General features: G+C 36.1%; 1 long non-coding RNA gene across 1 annotated transcript in view; it reads right to left on the bottom strand.

Moving 5' to 3' along the window:
* Positions 1-843: 843 nt before the first annotated feature.
* LOC144324640 (uncharacterized) overlaps positions 844-16,290 on the bottom strand; it is an 84,438-nt gene continuing 68,991 nt past the window's right edge. Inside the window, exons 3-4 of the long non-coding RNA XR_013390073.1 lie at positions 11,069-11,174; positions 844-979 (exon numbers count right to left, since the gene is read on the bottom strand). This is a non-coding gene — a long non-coding RNA (uncharacterized LOC144324640). The remainder of the gene's footprint in view (positions 980-11,068; positions 11,175-16,290) is intronic.

Below are 16,290 nucleotides of genomic sequence, written 5' to 3' on the forward strand. Positions count from 1 at the left end.
GGTGGTTCAGTGGTTGAGCATCTGCCTTTGGTTCAGGTCGTGATCCTGGAGTCCCAGGATCGAGTCCCACATTGGGCTCCCTGCATGGAGCCTGCTTCTCCCTCTGCCCATGGCTCTGCCTCTCTCTGTGTATCTCTTGTGAATAAATAAATAAAATCTTTTAAAAAAATAACCAACATAAAGCTATACAGTGAATCAAATTTTCTTTTGTTCTTCCAGGCATATAAGTTTTATTACCCCATTGTAAAGCAGGCACATAAAAGGATAGTTAGGAGAGTTATATCAAAGTACAAGTGCTATGTTCTGTTTGTTGTGCAGGCATATAAATTAAACCTTTTAAAATATCACCCCCCCATTTTTTTTCCACTCTAATTACCTTGGTTCAGGTCACTTTTATCCTAAACTATTGTCTCAGATAAGCATCTTAAATACCTCTCTACCTATTGAATGTAATCCACTGTACAGTTTTCCATCAGAGTTCCATGTGGTCCCTTGACTGAAATCTTCCACAAAACATACTTTTTCTCCCTGGAAAAAAGTGCAAGTAACTTTTAATGGGCACACATCCCCTCAAAAATGATCCCAAAGTACCTGTATAGTTGTTGAATGCTTTCAGGAAATCATTTTTCAGAGAAATGCAGTTATAAAACATACCCAGTAGGAAATAAATCCCAGAAGGTTGTGGGACAGAAAAAAATACATCATAGTAATGAAAGCATGGAGATAAAGCAGGTTTTGTTGTTGCTGTTTATTTCTCACCTAAACTGATCTGTGCTGCGGTCCTTAAGACCCTCTTATTTGTATATTTACTAGAAGGAGTCACAAGATTCATCATTTCTTTATTTCATGGCTAAGACTTATTACAGCAATGTTGGAAGGATATACAGTATGTGGAGTCTGGAAAAATCCATGTGCAGGCTTCCTTATGCTTTCTTCCTCCCATGGTGGCTTCATGAAGTATATTCTTCTTACACAGCAACTAAATACAACAACATGGGTGCAATGTTTTTACTCAGGGAAGCCCATTAGAGATTTGATTCCAAAGCATGTATTGTAGGTGGTGACACAGTCACCTTCTGTCTAACATGTGCCAAAATCTCAGGCTCCCAGAAGGAAAGCATAAATCATATTGTTTGCACAAAATGTCTAGGAACAGTGAGCCACTTTTACCAATCAGCTGTTACCAAAGGATCACCTTGCCAGCAGGTTTTATAAGATCACAGTCTTAGTCTTGCTAAGTTAGCCATTTTTTTTTGTACACCCTCAGACTCAATATCTAGAAACAGAGTCTAGGAAAGTGGGAGCCTGAATGCATCAGAAATAATGATCTAATCCTAGAAGGAGAGGCATGGGGCAGATTGCATTCTATACCCAACACAGAGCAAAAGAGATGGCAGATGGAATAAATAATATAGAAGAATATGGTTAGTGTACCTAGTTCCCTATGAATACAGGTGCACAGAAATCCTGTACATTTGTTAAGGATACATGACAATTCTGACAGGAAACACAAACCATCATAACCCAAAGAAAAGATAGAGATGTCATCATGTGCAGAAGTATTTAAAACCAAAGTGAGTGAGAATCGGATTCCAGTGGTTGTTTCCACCCCTCATTCTGAATGTCTAGAAAGATCAGTCACATCTCAGTGCATGTCTGGAACCAAATGTCATCAGCTATTTTGCTCCAGGGAACAAATACTACAAATACTGCAAGGACTGAGTAAACTCGCTTGTGCATTCACACTTCATCTTGAGAGTTGATAAGGGATGGGGTGCAGAGCAGGGAAATGACTATTTACTAACCAAAGTAGATGACCCCAAACTGAGGTCTGATATGAATGGACAAAATATCAAATTTGTTTAAAAAAAAAAAACTTAACCTAGAAGAGATATTAATTGACCAGTCTAAGTTGTAATGCTATCTAGTAGGGAAACATTGGGGAATTCATGAAAAGGATTTCATAAATTTTATGAAATAAAAATTTATACTACCTTTCTATATTTTTCGTTGTATAATTTTATTTTCAAATTCACAGTACAAATAATTGAACATGATACTTTTAATACTATCTTTTTTACAAAGATAAAAAATAGAGTGATAGATAATGACTTCAGTAAGAAATTATCTTGTAGATTCATTGATTAGGAAGCCTTACTCTTGAAGGACACTTTTTTGAGACTTGGTCAAAAAGGACCTCATAATTCAAAGTTCTCAACTGAAAATGTTCTAAACCTAGAAACAACTAGAGCAAAATCCCCAAGTGTGGAACAAATTTAGCCAGAGAGAGGAACTAAAAGAAATTAATTTTGCAATAGTCTAACAGAGATGTAACAGTAGAAGTAAAGGGATTAGTTAAGCATGTGGAATTGGGCTGAATACGGAAAGAGAAAGGGGAAAAAAAGGGATCCAGGGTGCTTTCCAAATCTTTACTTCTCTTTATCTGAAGTCCAAATAATTAAACTTATGTTTTTGGCTAGTGTGTGTGTATGTGTGTGTGTGTGTGCGTATATGTATGTGTATGTATATATATGTTTATATATATATACCATTTTATATATATATATATATGTAATGGTTATTTTAATATAAGAGAGTTGCAAAGCAACACTTTAATTCTGGCTCTTATTTCTTGTGGCTTTTATTACTATAAAAAATGCTTTTAAGCTTTCAGATGAAAACTAGAACAGAAATCTAATGTTCTTTATACTCTCTTATGTATTCAAGTTTGTCATGGCTAAGGCAGATAAAGCAACTGCCTTAGAATAAATAGAAGTATATAAATTCAAAGCAGATAGAACAGATACCTTAGCCAGAACAAGCAGAAGTGTATAGATTCTACTGAGGTCTGAATCATTGGCCACTTTATAATGTTTATGATAATGAAGGTGTAATTAACAGATACCTGGATGAAACGTACTTCCTACTTCAATGAAAACATCCTCTTAATTGAGATGCAATACGTAGTCTGCATTGGTATGCAACAAAATCAAAAATACTTTATCATATTAAAATTATGACACATTGCTTTCATTTGTTAGCCTTAAATCTTGGAATACATAGATTTATTTACTCTCAATTATTTTTATTCATTTTGTGTATGACTCAGATGATTTGCCAACTACTTTAAATAGACAATTGAACCCAAAAACTGACTCTTTAATTCTACTTTAATAAGAACTAAAATATAAAGGCTTCTCCAGGAAAGACATATATCAGGAATGTTTGTTCTTTTATCATCAAAAGCCAAAATACAAAAACCAGACTTGAAATACTAAGATTGAAATCTTTTCAAAAAGAACACACACACACACACACACACACACACACACTTTATTCTCTTTTCCAAAACAATTAAATATTTTTTCATAAATAGCTAATTTAATTCACATATATTGAATTTAGTATATTTTACTAAAGCTGCTGTACAGTGCTGCAAATGTTAAAAAGGAAAGAGAATTTCTACCTACAACGGAACCTGTGAACTAGAGGGAGAGTCTCAGGATTATACTGATTAACCCTGTAATGCACAGCCAGTATTCACGTGGGAAATTCTAGCCATTAACTTCTGTACCTAGAGGAGTTTGGGGAGGGTTCGACACGTATTGCAATTCTGTGAGGGAAACTGAGGTAGAACTCTTATCTGGGAGATATTCTCTTCCCACTAAATATTTCTATCTTTGTAGTTCAGGATGAAAATGCTCTAGTTAGAGACAACAGGCATGTGTAGACTTGGAGCTGAGATACAATTCCTATATCCGAATGTGTTATGTAAGTATGAACCTGGAATATCATCTTTTGACTAAGAAGGATCAGAATTTTCTTTTATTTTTCTATAAATTGCCATCTGTCTATCTTGCTTTGATTTATATAACAATATTAGCACATATTTATTGACTACTGCCAAGTGCTTTGCAAAATTGGTTATATTGGTCATCAACCCAATATTCATTCTTCTCCTCTTCCTGCAAATCCCAAAATACCTGAAGTTTGAAGAAAACAAAACAAAAACCCAGCAACTAAAAAATACAAAAACAACAAAAATACTGATGTTCTGTTTCTTATGCAGGTAGACATAAAATGAAGAGGGCAGCAGTGAATATGCCAGAAGTGCAGAATTCTTTAAAATTGTTAAATACACTGTCAGGGATCCTCTTGCCCTACCAAATTTCTGACACAAAGACTAATGCTACAGAAGTTGTCACTTGCTAAACCATGTCCCTTCAGGGCCTTGGCTTGACATAGAAAGAATTTCAAACTTTCCCAACTATTTTCCCATTAATTTGATAGCCATTCTGTGGTTGAGGATCTCCTCAAATATGGAAGAGAAATTTATACCACTGTCCCTGCTTCCAATTTTAAATCATTCCAAATTCTCTCTAGGCCTCAGGTCTTCTCTTAGTATCCTTTCTCCCCAAACTTCAGAATAAAATTGTACTACCTAAAGACCGGCCACAGACCAAGATCTGGTACCAGAGACACAAGAAGCAGGGATTATAGGGGTGGGTAGGAAGGTAGGAGTGATTCGACCCATTTGTGTTCCAGCACCTGTGGCTTTAGGGTTTACTTTTACTTTTGTCTTAAATATTATGAAATGAAAACAAAGCAATCATACAGCCTGCATGGATCAATCTGAAGAGAGCCCAGCCCAGCCACTGATGCAAGATGGGTAGAGATTCCTGTACTAGTAAGAGCAACAGGCAATGTTTGTAAGATGTTTAAATATACATCTTTCAGATATAGTAATTTTGAAAAACTTAGCCAGATCTAAAAAAATCTTTGATATGCATGCAGATTTTTACAAAAGTGTATTTGTCAGAGAGACAAACTGAAATACTATTAAGAGGAAAACATTTATGTAAGTTAAATACATTAATATACTGAAATAAAATATTTTAAAAGTTATGTTTATATATACAAAGATATCAAGTGCTTGAAGGAATGATTATAAGAGAAAATATGATATAATAATACTGATAAAATATATGATTTTAATTAGACATGGATAGGCAAGGATTTATGTGTCAAAAATCACATTTAGAACAATTTCTAACTGGTAATATTATTTTCCTTAGTATTCATTACTTTCATTATTTTAGTATTTAGGAAAAAACATGAAGGTTTTTGGGGGGGATTCTTTGAGTTCTAGTAAATTAGATTTTTTCTCCCTGATGGATGGCCTATTTGAGAAAATAGCTTTTAAAACAGTGCATAAATAGAAAACTTAGCAACATTTTTAAGTAAACCTTTAACGGGTCTCATTTTGATATGTCTTTCTTTCTTTTTTTTTTTTTTTTTTTTTTTTTCAGTTGATTCAGTTGAAGATTTCCTGTGGGCTAGCCCATAGTCCCTTGTCTAGAACTAACCTACTGCTGGGTGGCACTATGTGTTTGTTGGACCACTATAGTCCCCTCCCTCTGGTTATTCCTTTCCTGTAGTGAAGACTCTTCCAGGGTACTTCATACTTCATTCAGAGTCGTTTCTAACCTGTCTGGAATTATCTTGTATGATTCCTTCGTAAGTAATGCTTCTGCTTGCTTTTACTTTAATTCCTTTTTCTGTCCTTTTATTGTACTCTAGTAGAGATAACAAACTAGGACAGCTCCCAAATAGCTACTTAATTCATGGGAACCTTGTTTACACTGTTTCCTTCATCAATGATTTATATTTTCTCAAGAGGGTAGAACTGCTAGGCTGCAATGGGTCTGACCGATATTTCCTTTGGAAGATACACTCATGTAAAATACTTAGTTATTTCCCTGAAAAGGTTTTTTCAAGTTTAATCACAGTGGGATGCTCTTATCTTGAAACTAAATTCCCTTATTTTGCTGAACTGTACTCTCAGTAGGAAATACAGCTGGTAAAAGAACTTAAGCTGCAACCCAGCAGTTTTTCTCGACTTCCCCATTTCTAGATGAAGAGAAAATCTCGACTTTCCTATTGGTATTAGAGAATCAAAAAAATCACAATCTACGAGGAGGAAACTTAGGTTAAACTGCTTTAAAAATACACACTATAATTAAAAACTTTGAATTCTAAGTGTAAGAATCACTGGAGGCATGACCTGAAACAAGTTACTTACACTAATAGCCTTTAGTTTCCTCCTATGAAATTAGGAATCCCTCCCTATAGCATTCTTGTGAAATTAAGTAAACTACTTCAGGTAATATGACTGAAAACTAATAGCCTTGAATATGTTTGCTATTTTCCTCATACGTGTTAAATGTGTTAAATCATCAACTATGTAATTGTGTTCTTAGACCCACTGCCTAGATAATAATGAAATAAGCTAGTTCACGTGTATCTTTAATCTATAAATCTTTGAGAGGATGTTGGGATTGTTTTGAGTTTCAGATATTGTGTTTTACTGATGATGTAGATTTATTGAATCTCTGAGATACAATCAAAGAACCTAGAAGATTGTTGAAACAATGTTCTGACTATGTTGACAATTCCTCTATAGGATAACTAATATATTCACTTGTGTATTCCAGTCATTCATTTGACATGCATTTATTAAGGATACTTTGCTTTCATGTTGTGTAAGGCATAAAGAAGTTCTACAGATGAATATAATAATTTTTATACTTTAAAAGAACTTAGAGTTTATTCAAAAAAAGAAAGAAACAGAGTTATGTATATGTAAATTAAAAAAAAATAAAGATACATCCATCATATAATGGGAGCCTGGTTGTAGCTCTGTAGGTAGTTATTGTGGAGGGATCTGACCTTGACATTTTATTTTCTATGAGGAAAAACTTTTCTTTTACCCTCTTAGACTTTTGTGTAGGGGCCTGCAAATTAAATTGACAACTGGGGAATAAAACAGGTTTAATTATATATGTAAGCAAAAGTTCATAAAGAAATGTGACTCAAGGAGTCAGAATTTGTGGCTTATAAAATCTTAATATGGAAGGGTTTAGGGGCACTTCTGGGAAAACAAATGACTTCTTACAAAGGGGAGGAAAAGGCACTTAAGTAAAAATAAATGTGTTTTTGCAAAGATAAATGAGCCCTTAAGAGACTAGATGGGACAGATGATAGCTTTGTGATAGTGTCTGTTTGGGTGTGGTGCTGACTTCTTTTCTCTGAGATTAGAGTTTCTCCCTAGGAGTTTATATGACAATGGAGTTCTTCCAGGAGATGCTGCTTTTAGGCAGATATGGGATTTCAGGAACTCTGATGTTTTCCACTCAAAATTATTTTTTATGCCATAGTAGTTTATATGGAACACTTGTTTACTATCTTTAAGAATAGAGATTTGAAAATTGAATACAGAAGTGGACAGAGAGATTATAAACAGATAATGCATCTGTTTATATGCAGATGCTAGGGTCAGTTTAGTTTTACAGACCAGGGGATGAAGAAAGAGTGCTGGGTACTGTTTAAGAAAACCAGAGCTGGACATTACTTAGAGTGGTAAATACAGATTTAGTTCAGGAACGATTCCAATAGGGGAAATGACATCTTAGCATAGGACTGGGCTCAATACCAAATACAACAAAGACAAATGGGGATTTAACCAAGATGCAGAGTGGGATCAATAGATATAAATTTACAAAGAAATATGAGGTGGGAGGATTCTGCTTAAGCTGACTTGACAAGAGTTTCTGAAGATACCTAAAGGTGATCAGATACCAAGGGTAGGGAATGAGGAATTTCATCAGGCACCAAAGGAGATTATCAAGGATAGGACAGTCTGGCTAACCTGATTTAACAGGATTCTTGCTAAAACTGAGTGATGCAAAGATATCATGACCTAATTACAAGGGCGGCTCAGAGGAGCCTGAGGAAAGTTCAGTCAAAACAAGTCTATGTCAGTATGAAAGTAGGGGGTGGGCAGAAATGGTGGCAGTAACAGGTGTAAATGGCAAATAGGGTGACCTCCCAGAATTCTTGTATAGAGAATTTACTGTCTCTGATTTTCTTTCCTTTTCTGTCCTTTTCCTTCCCTTCCCTTCCTTTTAAAAATTTCTATGTTAAGCTCATATTGCAACCATTGGTCTAGATTTGCTATACTGCTGTGCCTTCAGGCAGCAAATAATTTTAAATGCAAAGAATTATTTGGGAGAAAGTTACCAAACTGGCAGGACTAACTACTCTGATGAGGTCAGAGCCTTAGTGGAGAACAATATCGATCATTAAGGGAAAGCTTTGCTGTAGTTACTCTTGAATGGACTGAATTGCTCAGTGAGAAGATTTTCTATTGAAAAGAAGTTGTCAGAATTGCTCGAATTCCTCTTTCTTAATTAGGCCTTTGAATTTGAGCTATAATTTCAGACAAAAAAAGGGGGTAATGAAATTCTATAGCCGAGGAGGGATGGTGAATGGAATAAAAGGATAATTTTAAAACCTCATGAAAACAGAAAATAACAGCAATTCGGGGAGCTCATTGACATCATTTTACTGTGTCTAATTGGTAGGCAATTAGTATGCAATTGTCCCATCTTAGTTGGTTTTCAGAAAGTTTTTTTCCCCACACACTGGAAAATTATTGGCACTTTTCACCCCAGATTCTTTTGGCCTTTTCTTACAGGTCTTACTTTTTTCCCTTTAATCATATATCACTTAGAAAGTGTATATGTTTTCCATAACCGTGTTGCCAAACATAGAGTTCACATGCTTAAAGCTACAACTTCTTGCCATGGAAAACACAACTTGATTTTTACTTGCTGATGCAGGGATAGTTGTTAAAATTGTGTGATTTTTAAGAGTGACAAAATTCTTTTTCTGTACCAAAATACTTTTCCAACTGATGCCTGAAATTTCCTAAATAAAGATTAATTTATTGGTACTTAGTGAAAATTTTCCAGAAATGTAAATGTCTCTTTGTGGATATTAAATAAAATCTGAATTTAGGATGGATTTTCTGTTTGTTTTATTAAAGATAAATGATTTATTCAATGATTCTTGTTAAAAAATGGTGAGATAGACTTTACTCAAAAAAGACTGTCATCATAAGGATACAAGGGGGCTATGACAATGGGGTTTTGTAGTAGGGGAGAGAGATAGAGCTGACCTTTGAACACAGAAAGGAAAAGTTGGAATTTATACCAAAGAGCAAGGCAGGAGTCAGTGAATAGAAAATTACTCAGAAGAAACATCAGGGTAAGAGGAGAGTCTAGCTAAACCAACCTGACAGGATTTTTGTTGAAGGGAAGCCAAGGTGATCAGATATCACCTGGGGGTTAATAGAAGATGTGGCACTCAATCAGAGATTAAGGATGGCTAACCCGATTTAGCAGAATTCCTGCTAAAACTGGACAAGCAGAGACAAACATGGAAGTCCAAAAGTCAAGGTCTACTTGAAAAAGAGCTCAGAAGAGTTTCAGTAGAATTTGCTCAATGGGAGAATCTTTGTCAGTGTTCACAAGTTTATTTTCAAGAATTTCCTCCCCTGCTATAATGCAACTTTTCTGAACACACACACACACACACACACACACACACACACACAAGTGCTCCCAGGCCAAAGGTGAAGCACACAGAGTTATTCAGTTACTACATCCAGCAAAAAGGCCTGAATCCAGATGTGATCCTGATACCATTGGGTCAATGATCATTGTAATCAACTACAAAATTCACACTATATAATAGAAGGAAAAGAAGATAACCTAAATGGATCTTCTCTATTGTCATTTTCAAGGCATGTGGTACAGAGAGTCAGCTCTCCTTGTGGAGGCCGAGAAAAATCAAGGCCATTCCACCTCAAGTTTAGCGTTAGCACAAGTACAGCCATCCCAGGCCCCTGTGAAGAAGAGCTGAACTTTACCTTACTTCAGTTACAGGAACAAGACAGTTTCCGGCCTAATGTCCTAGAAAACCCCATATTAGAATAAGAACAGAGCCCAAGCCAAGGGCAGGAAGCCCCTATTAGAATAAGAACAGAGCTTAATGCCCTTGAAGGCTCCATATCAAAATGTAAACAGAACTTAAGAAATTCCTCCACCCTTTTTGGAGGTCCCTTAGACCAGCCCATAAAACTCAGCTGAAACCCACCTCGGGGTCCAAGTCCCTGCTCAGCTGTGTCGGGTATACTTGGACCCAAGCTCGAGCTTGTAAATAAACCCTCATGTGTTTGCATCGGTGTTAGCTCCTTGGTGGTTTCTCGGATTCGCAATCTTGGGCACAACATCCTTTTTCTGATCTGGAGTATTGTTACCATTGGCAAGCTTGGATTTTCTCTGTCAACACAATCTTGAAAACACCATCAGCTACGTTATATGACAATTCCAGTGTTCTCCAGTACTTAATAACCAGAAATACTATTGACTCATGGTCCTGTAACATCTATCTTACTTTTCCTATGTTTAGTCTCTAAAACTAAAAACCAGGCAGTTTACACCTCAACTAAATGTCCCTATACTGTACCTTGTATCTAAGCAAAGTGAAATATTTGGCTGGAACAGTAAGGCATGGCAAATTGCCTCTCTGCCACTTGGCTGTCCTCAGTGAAAGGTACATTATGACATAATCACCACCTTTTCAGATCATTTGGTACTAATCAGGAGATATTTGGGAGGATCTTGAGATACCAGTCTTCTCTTTTTCTCTGGCTCCTCAAGTGTCCATCTTTTGTTAAAAGTTTTTGCTGCTTCCTTTTGCTACCAAACATGTCAGTTTACAAACATCTTTCTCTTTTATGTGGAATATTTTATTTTATTTTATTTTATTTTATTAAGATTTTATTTATTTATTCATGGGAGACACAGAGAGAAGCAGAGGCATAGGCAGAGGGAGAAGCAGGCTCCCTGTGGGAAGCCTGATGCTGGACTCGATTCCAGCATCCCAGGATCATGATGTGAGCAAAGGCAGATGCTCAACCACTGAGCCACCCAGGTGCCCTGTGTAGTCTTTTAAAAGGATGTTGGGAGCAGCCTACACATAATCCAAGTTTCTGACTTATTTTTAAATTAAACTTCCAAAACTCACACAAATAAAAGAATGCCTATGAAGACTGAGAGGCTGATAGTTCAAACATGATTCAATGACAAGCATTATTATTACCATCATAATATCCTAATCAGATAAAGGAATCTTCAGATATAAAGGAATCTTCATTACTTACCTTCCCCAAATCCTGTGCATTGGAATTTGTCACATTCACCACTAGTAGTATTGTCACTATTACTCAAGGTTCAAGTTGCAAAAGACAGAGATCCATTTCAAACAAGCTTAAGAAAAAAATAATGAAGATGTATTAGCTCACTTACTATAGGAGTCTAGAGAGTGAGTTGGTCTCTGAAGCTTCAGAAATGCAAAATGCTTGACTTTTCACACTCTCTCCTTTCTTCTTTCTCCAAGATCCTTATAAGAGTTTTGCACTGCCGGGCACCTGGGTGGCTCAGTTGACTAAGCAGCTGAATCTTGATTTTGGCTCAGGTAATGATCTTCGGGTTATAAGATTGAGCCCCACATCTGGCTCTACTCTCAGTGTGAAGTTGGCTCCCTCTCTCCCTCTCCTTTTGCCTCTCCCTGCACTTATGGTTGCTCTCTCTCTCTCTCTAAAATAAATAAATAAATAAATAAATAAATAAATAAATAAATAAATAAATAATTTAAAGGGTTTTACTCTAATTTCCCTCTGCTTCTAGAAATGGAACTTTACCTACACAGAAATTAAGGCTTGAATTATCTGAAATTTATAAACCAAAAAGAAAGAGAAAGACTCTTGGGGGTAGTCAACTAATAATGAGCCCATCCTTTGACCAATCACTCTAAAAGAAGGAGCAGGGGAATGGTGTATAATGATTAGCCATTATTGGGTCACATGTCTATTTCTACAGCCAGAGAACTCTAAATATAACCTCCAAGAACTACACAGAAATTGGGATGGTAAATTCCTCAAAGAGATAAGTGTTTTATTTTGAAAAGAGGCAAGGTATGAGCAGAAAAATGCCAAAGTATAAAACAGATGTCCATATCATATAGCTTTTCTCCATTTCCCTTGAGATAAGTACATTTAGATTCAGATTCTTAAAGCAAAGCAGTCACTTTCAAATACAGTTGCTTTGGGATCCCTGGGTGGCGCAGCAGTTTGGCACCTGCCTTTGGCCCAGGGCACGATCCTGGAGACCCGGGATCGAATCCCACATCAGGCTCCCGGTGCATGGAGCTTGCTTCTCCCTCTGCCTGTGTCTCTGCCTCTCTCTCTCTCTGTGACTATCATAAATAAATTAAAAAAAAATTTTAAAAAATTTAAAAAATTCAAATACAGTTGCTTTCCCCTTTGTTTACTATAAAATAAACGTATCTTCAGGGGTGCGGGTGTCATATTTTGATAGTTTTGCCAAGAAAAATACGAAAAGGAGCAGTTGGTTGGAACTATTTATGCTCTAAAATATTTTTCTTGCCACCCTGAGATTCCATCATCTGTAACTCCATTGTACAAGCCATTAAAAGTTCTTACAAAAAGCTCTATAGAATTGGGATTTGATAACTGGAAGGGACTATAAGTGGGAAGGGAATTGCAGGACCATTAAGTCTACTTCCTAAACCATTCAAGGAATACTATCTTTTTAGTGGTCAGGCGCTTTCTACACCTGACCCCACCTTATAGTGAGTCTACTGTACCTTAAGACAACCTGGTCTGGTGTTGGACATGTCTGATTATTAGAGAGCAATCTGAATATATTATGAAAAGAGATATAAATTTTAAATGCTACAAAGTATTTTTGCATAATATTGGAATGAAAGAAGACTACTCTCCTGTAATCTCTTCTCATTAATATTAGAACAAATAAATCTTGAGACAACCCTTCATAAATACCTGAAGTCAGCTGCATGTTCCCTATGCATCACTTCTCCTTCAAGATAAGTATTGCAAATTTCTTTAGCTTTTTCTCACTTAAATAGGTCAAATCATTCTTTTTTTTTTTTTTTAAAGATTTTATTTACTTATGTATTTGTTAGAGAGAGAGAGAGAGAGCACAAGCAGGTAGAGCAGTAGGCAGAGGGAAAAGGAGAAGCAGGCTCCCAGCTGAGCACAAAGCTGACATGGGGCTTGATCCCAGGACTTTGGGATCATGACCTGAGTGGAAGGTAGATGCTTAACTGACTGAGCCACCTGGAGGCCCCTCAAAGTCATTCCTGTTAAAAATTAATTTCATTTTTCTTCAAGTTCTTAAAAAGTATGAAAGGAAAAAAAACCCACAAAAACTCTCCCTCCCACCCTGTCTCTTTCTTTATGCATCACAGCATAAACATTCCTGTTATAGGAATGGTTTGGTGCTAATCATATCAGTTGGGTGACACCCATTTATTCTGCACTTCTAATAATTTTGAAAACAAGCTACAAAACAGATGAATCTAAATGTTATAGAAAGTGAAAGAGTTTAGTCATGAAAGACTATATATTATATGATTCCACTTATATGAAATGGACAGAAAAAAACAAATCTATAATAGTGGAAGCCTATGGCTGGGGGCTGGATGTGGGAATGGGAATAAAGTGCAAATAGATACAAGGTCTTTTAGGGGGGATTGGGATGGTTTCAAGAATGTATTGTGGTGATATTTGCATGATTTAAAAAATTACTATAAATTAATGAATTGAACATTTAAAAGGGGAAAATTCTATGTTATATAAAGTCCTTCAATGAAGATACTAAAAAAGAAAAGGGCCTTTGTAAATAAAAATTAGAAAGGACTAAAGAAGCAAGCTGCAGAGTTTGTACTGTGATAATTCTACTCTTTGTGTACTCTGAGATGTTATAAATTATGTCACAGCATAATTTTAAATATACTAAATTTCTGCCAATTACACTATAACAGTGTTTATCTTATAATGTTATGTTTAGGGATCCCTGGGTGGCGCAGAGGTTTAGCGCCTGCCTTTGGCCCAGGGCGCGATCCTGGAGGCCCGGGATCGAATCCCACATCGGGCTCCCGGTGCATGGAGCCTGCTTCTCCCTCTGCCTATGTCTCTCTCTCTCTCTCTCTGTATGACTATCATTAAAAAAATAAAATAAAATAAATGTTATGTTTAACTAAAAAGTACTTTTAAATTAATTTAGACCTAAATTTGTATCATATATTACAATATGTACAACTCTGATATAGTTCACATGTGCCCTGATAATAACAACTAAATCATGATTGCTGCTTGACTGACTTTAAGACCCCACAGATTCCAAGGTACATGTTAATTTCAGAAATAAGAAAACTTGAAAAGCATGTGTATTTGAGACTCTGATAAACGGCAGAATGAGAAGAAAACTAAAGACCCAGAGTAACCAATATGTGAGACATAAGAGTCACTTAGTTTAACACCTGGGAGAATGATGTTTTACTGGGGATAAATTTGGTAAAGAAAAAGGGTCCTAAGTGGAACCAGCTAAAGACGGGCAGGGGGTAATAACCATATATCAGTATCACAACAGAAACGCATTGAGGCTGAGCCAATACCTCAGGTAACCTGTCAATCAGCATTTAAGCATGCATCACATGTCTTCTCTACAAAGGAGCCATATCCACTGGGTAAACCTCCTTATTTACATGTGCTTATACACCCAGACCCTGTAGGTTAATTTACTGAAGTGTGATCTGCTTATGTCTCAAGAGTTTCTAAGCTTCATCTTAACTAGTGTGCCCCCTTTCCTGGAAAAAGGTTAGAATACTCAGAAGCCCATTCACCCCTAAAACAGAATGTGCAATCTCTGTTACTTGGAGAGATGGAAGAGAAGGAAGAGTCCCAATACCTGTGCTCAGGTAGAACTGGAAAGCAATAGACTTATCTCCCTTCCAGGTATTACTCTGTGTTTTAAAGGAAAAATATGTAACTGGGTTTATTGTGAATACTGCTTGCTTTAAACAATGTCTTAAGCATACTCTAATGAGAAAACGCATGACTTTTGAAAGCAAACAGATCAAAGTGTACATCTTATCTTTGACTCTTACTAGCTACTTGACCGTGTGTACAAGTTATTTCAACTGCCAGAGCTTCAGTTTCCTCCTTCTGAACTAGGGACAGTAATAACGGTCTACCTAGCATTTCTGTAAGAATTAAATGAGACTGTGTATAGTACATAATATAGTACTTGAATATAGTGAAACTCAATAAAAGTGTAACATCATTATGATTACCAGCATCATTACCACCATTATAATCATAACCCTTTTATCATCATCATGGTTAGTTTATTACTCAGAGGCTCAATCTGGAAAGAAGCATGCCTTTTCTTTTCTTTTTTTTTTTTTTTTTTTTTTTTTTTTTTTTTAAGATTTGTTTCTCTCACTGCAGGCTCCTGTAAGGATGAAGGTAAAGTTTTGACTTGTGAACTACCCTTACTTGGGCAAGTGAGTGTCATCAGTTCAAATACATTACTGAAAGTATAAAAGACTAGCCATATGCCAAAGTGCCTTTATTTAATGAACAGTATACAACATACTATTTTCAGAGAGTATGAAACATTTAATTCATTTTATCTAGTCTTTTTATGTAAGTATATTTCCCTATGACCTTAATGTAAACTATACTTCATTACTATAAAGATAAAGCACATGACAGCTGAAATCCAATGTACTTAAGTTTCATTTCTGGTTGTCTTTTAACTGGCTATATACTTCATCTACTTAAGTTACTGTCTGATATTCCATCACTACATCCAAATTTGGTGCAGTGCAAAAATTCTTGTTTTCAAGATTATAGCACCATCTCTTAGTCCTTGGCTTTTCTTTCTGGTTCTGCAAACACTGACTTAGTAATGAGTTACCCCATTGCAAGGCTGGTTCCAATGTATGCTATCCAGGAGCACCAGTCATTGAAGTTAATACTTGTTAAAAATTAGTACCTTACACTACAAAATGTGAAAAAAAAAAAAAAGTATTATTGTATATATGTTCATACAGGGATATGTATGTCTCATATATCCCAGCAATACAGAAACTACACCTAAGTATGGGATAGATTTCTCTTTCTCTATGATTTTAAAAATTACCAAACTATTGAATTGTCGTGTGGTGTAAGACTGGAGGTTTGAGGGACACCTGGGTGGCTCAGTGGTTGAGCATTTGCCTTTGGCTCGGGCTGTGATTCCAGGGTTCTGAGATCGAGTCCCACATCGGGCTCCCTGCATGGAGTCTGCTTCTCCCTCTGCCTCTCTCTCTCTGTGCCTCTCATAAATAAGTAAATAAAATCTTAAAAAAAAAAAAGACTGGGAGGTTTGATATGGATGTATTCTAGGTAGAATAAAGTAGTTCAAAGTCAACAGATTTCAAAAACAGCCCACTCATTTCTATTGTAGAATACAAAATAATTTCGGTCTTATTATTTCAGGAATTATAGTAAAC

This window comes from Canis aureus, chromosome 12, assembly GCF_053574225.1.
Source record: "Canis aureus isolate CA01 chromosome 12, VMU_Caureus_v.1.0, whole genome shotgun sequence".
Classification (NCBI taxonomy): Eukaryota; Metazoa; Chordata; class Mammalia; order Carnivora; family Canidae; genus Canis; species Canis aureus.